Source organism: Micropterus salmoides, unplaced genomic scaffold (genome assembly GCF_014851395.1).
Source record: "Micropterus salmoides isolate LMB-PRFRI ecotype aquatic unplaced genomic scaffold, ASM1485139v1 Ms_hic_scaffold_3264, whole genome shotgun sequence".
In the NCBI taxonomy this organism is placed as follows: domain Eukaryota; kingdom Metazoa; phylum Chordata; class Actinopteri; order Centrarchiformes; family Centrarchidae; genus Micropterus; species Micropterus salmoides.
The window spans coordinates 19,921-24,402 of NW_024042556.1; the positions used below are offsets into that span (position 1 = coordinate 19,921).

The 4,482-nt window shown below is 40.4% G+C and overlaps 1 long non-coding RNA gene across 1 annotated transcript; it reads right to left on the reverse strand.

The window, feature by feature from the left end:
• Positions 1-1,084: 1,084 nt before the first annotated feature.
• Positions 1,085-3,141, reverse strand: LOC119884193. The gene is made up of 2 exons (XR_005440953.1): positions 2,889-3,141; positions 1,085-1,282 (listed from the first exon to the last, which is right to left on the reverse strand). It is a non-coding gene; the product is annotated as an uncharacterized LOC119884193 (long non-coding RNA).
• Between the last annotated feature and the right edge of the window lie 1,341 nt (positions 3,142-4,482).

The window sequence follows — 4,482 nt, forward strand, 5'->3', positions numbered from 1 at the left end:
GGGGGGGAATGGTCAGCGAACACCATAGGTGGAGTTAAGGAGTAACGCCCACCTAGAAGGAGGAGATAAGGAGGAGTTAAGATGTAACGCCCACCTGAAAGGAGGGACAAGGTGGAGCTTAAGGTGAATATAAGGCGATGTTCGCTGACCACCAACTCGGTTCCATCCTGAGACCTGCAGGGATGTTGCTCGGGTTTATCTGTCCTTTATTGGAATAAACTCTTTTGCACCGACTCTTGACCGTCTCCAGTGAAGTTTTTGACTACGCCGTCTTTTGACTAAAGAAGAAATCTAATAGAGTAATTTTATTGAGTTTATTACGTTGGTTAGGGTAGGGACCAGGTCTTTTACTGGCCCGGCCGGTCCTTATTTCCGACCCGACACTGTCAGGAGATTCAAAGAATCAATGACGTTATGCTGCCATACCTCGTCTTTCTTAATGGGGAGACATTTAATCCTTTTTCACCTATTTCCATCTCTCCCCCGGTATAAATCAGAAGGTTCATTTTTATGATATGACCTACATGATCCACGGATACATCTCTGCACATCACTAGAACCCACCTATGCAGCACATCTTACTATCAGAATAATACATCCATTAACAGCAGTGAATGTAACGCAAAAGTAGTGTAAAGCATTACAATTCAGAGACAGTATTGTAATATAACTAATTACTATCAAATGACAATAACTAGTAATCTATAATGTATTACATTTTGGAAGTTACTAGCCCAACACTGATCATAAGGCAATGGTCATGCAGACCAGGATCGTCCTACATGATTCGGTCTGTTCTTGCATGTAAACATGATCCTGCAGGCAGCAATTATCCAGTGACATCTTTACTTCAGGATTGTTTCTCTACAGTAAAGTGAATCGAAGTAGAGATTGTTGTACTCTGTGCTTTCTTGTAGGACTGGTGTGAAGTATAAATTTTGGAATGTATGTATTTTTTGGAAGTTATCCTTGAGCTGATTTGCCCATCGGTGTCTTTTCTTTTACAAACTGTCTAAACTGCTCCAACTGTGTCTGTGAAGCTGTCATGTGAGCCATTCCTTCATCAATGTTGTGAATACCAATATTCCTTTCAACATTTATTGGACCTGAGCAGTCTTTCTGAGTGCAGATTTAATCTTTGGCTTCCTCATCTCTCTGTTGCTGCAGTGTCATGTTTCAGGAGTCTCTGTTTCTAAAGCAGCAGCCTCAGCAGTGGCCTCATCTTTAACCACCCTCCTTCTCTCCCGAGTCTGGAGCTTGGGCACCTGGGCTGGATCTGGATCTGGAACCAGAGCACAAGGAGGAGGAGGAGCAGAGTCCAGGACTGGATGATTTCTTTTTTTATCTTAATTTTATCTCGTCTAATTTCCATTCTAAGTTTTCCTTTCCCTTAATTCTTGTCTTCATGTGCCAATCTGAAGTGCAGGTTCTTTCTTTTTCGTCTCTCTGGACAAGGCTGCACACTTTTCTAGACTAAAGCTTCCCTTTTCTGGAAACTGCACCCCACTCCACCCACTTATCAACGTGTCTCATTGATGCCTCATCTTTTTCATACATTAATTTCACAACTGGTGAAAGGATTTTAGAAAGGGCTCCACAATCAGTCCCCGCTTTACTCTGACTCTGCCCCATTTATTCCCTAATTATTTCTAAATAGGATTACCTGGAAATCCAGCGTTCCACTGAGGGTCAACAAGAATGCTTGGACCCAGTATAACAGCTGGAATTAATCTTGAGAAGCTGCAGAGCTGCAGTCTCTATTCATCATTCTCACTGTAACTTACACTGTACCCTTCCAGCTAAACTGGGGCTTATTGTTGACCATTTTCTCTCTGCTCTGCTCGCCTGCCATTCATCAAGTAGATGATTCAAACGTTCTGCAAAGTTCACCCACAGATCGGCACAACGCCGGATGAAGGGATAAGTTGATCAATACTGGAGATCAGGAGGTGTTAAACAGCAGATTTTTGCTCTAGTAAAAAAGAGCTTCACTCCTGGTTGGCATCTGTTGACAGCAGCAGATTTCAGAAGAAGGCGAATCCACACGGCTACGTCCTCCAGCCACGGTTTTTAATTTTCTCTACATGTTTCCAAAACCTTCAAACCTTCTTGTAACAGTGTATTTCTACAGTACTTTTACTGGAGTGAAGGATCTGAGTACCTCCTCCAGCGATGGTCACCTGACCTCAGGACCTCTCTCTCTCTCGCCCACTGTGTCACAATACTTTCCCCTTTAATCTGAATTGTCCTATGAACGCAGCCTGAATTATATTAGCAATAAAATATGATTTATTACATATTTGATGTTTTAAATGAATCAGAACAAAGTAAAAATCAGCTGGTTTCAGTGAAGAATTCAGATAATGTTAATAACTTAATTTTCTGCATCACCCTGTTGATAACAGAGCGGCACGGTGGTGCAGTGGTTAGCACTCTCACCTCACAGCGAGAAGGCCCCTTATTTAAATAATATTCCAATTGTACTCCGTCAGCATTTGTGACTCAAATTAAACAAATGATCAGTAATAAAGCAAAGATTAATCCGAATAATAATAATTCACACAGCTCTTAAATAAACAAGTTAATCATGCGTTTCCACTTTATCGACTACTGACTTACTTTAATCATGTTTACATTTCCACTCTGAATGACGTAATAATGTAAAGAAACAATTTCCTCCGCTATCATGACTCACGACTAATAAGCACATTAAACAATCACTTAAACTAATCAACCATGTTGTTAAATGAAAGCAGACAAAATAAACAAGAGCACAGCACGATCCCGAAAGCGTCACACTGATCTTTTTAAACAAACCATTATATCGTGCTGCATGCAAATCATTAAAAAAGTCCAAATACACTTAAACTAAGTGATCACTCACATACCAGTAGCGTCTCTGAGATCTCCTGCACCCTGATGCACCCTCCGCTGTTAATCTTCATTTCCTTCTCCTTCTTTGTATAACTCCAGCACATTTCCCGGCCCTAATTCTCATTAAACTGGCGTCTTTTCCCACCTGGCTGCAGCGGAAACACCTCCTTGAACCTTCACCTCACACAAACTTCTCAGCTCAGGACTGCCCCTCCAGGTGATCTCCCAATCAATCAATTGGTATTCGAGGAAATAATTTAATAATTAAGCTACAAAAAAATTAAACCTAAATCAACTTAATATTTGACATTCGTCTCAACAAGTATACTTAAAATAACCAAATTTATTATATTTGAAGTACAATAGTTCCCCTGAGAAGTACTGCAACAGAGTAAGACATGGAAACACTGAAGTACACGTACCTCAAAACTTTATATGTACATGTGGACATGTGAGTGTTGTTTTAACTCACAGTGAGTAAACTCTGCTTTAAAGGTGCAGCTGTCATTGTATTATAGTATTAGTATTATTGTATTATTTGATCTGCTTACTTTTTATATATTATACTTCTATTTATGTTCCTTTTACCACCAGGACAGTAAATTCTGAATCCTACTTCAACAACTACTCACTCTGCAGACAGTAGACACTGATGATTGATTTGATCAGAGGACAGAACATCAGATACTGATGTAAAAGGATGTGTGAGAGGGATCTTGCTGCTCCCGCATTACTAAATACACACTGCTTAAGTGTGCACAGCAATTAGTTTCTGTTATCACAACAAAGCATGGGTGGGGAAACTGTCGGCACCATCAGAGCTGCACTTTACACCTTAAAAAGAAACGATGTTTAACAGGAAGATAGGAGAGGCAAAACAATTAAACATGCAAAACAGCAGCACAGCTGAATGTTCACACTGTGATCTTAGCAGTGTTTAACCTTCAGTCAAACCCTGAAGTAGTTCCTGTTGATCTCCAAACAAACAAACCGTTTTTGTAGGACGTGATGATTGTAAATAAATGAAAATATTTAAAGCAGAAAACAAATTTGTTCCATCTTTTAAATATACATTGGATGAAATGGCTCGGTGTGAAGTGACAGTGTCTCTGGTTGTTCTGAACCCCTGACCGTTACATAAAACAAGCATTACAATATAAATACGGTGTGACACTGGTGCGTAATGCTGCAAGGCTGAGCTATGGCACTGCAGAGGACAACACCAATGGGAGGATTAGAGAGTCTCCATTATGATTTCCTGGCTCATGATGATGACAGGCTAATACTTGGATTTAGATTCCCTAGAGACTCTCTTGCTCTTGGATCTGTGTGCTAAACTTCAGCATTAGACAGACCAACCTGATGGAAGTGTGCCAACCGGTACAGATACAAGAAGGCTATAACAACTCTGGGCTTTCTGGCAGCCGGCTGTTGGCAGTGGGAGCTGACAGGAGTGTGTCTGATGTGATCAACAATATGTAGTGTTTACTTTTCTACCTAAAGCCTTTGTTTAGAACAATATCATTCTATTAAACTCTCAGATTTTTCTTTTGTTTGTGAACAAGCTGCATCAAACTTCCACCTCACAAGAAAAACTCTTCTCCCTTT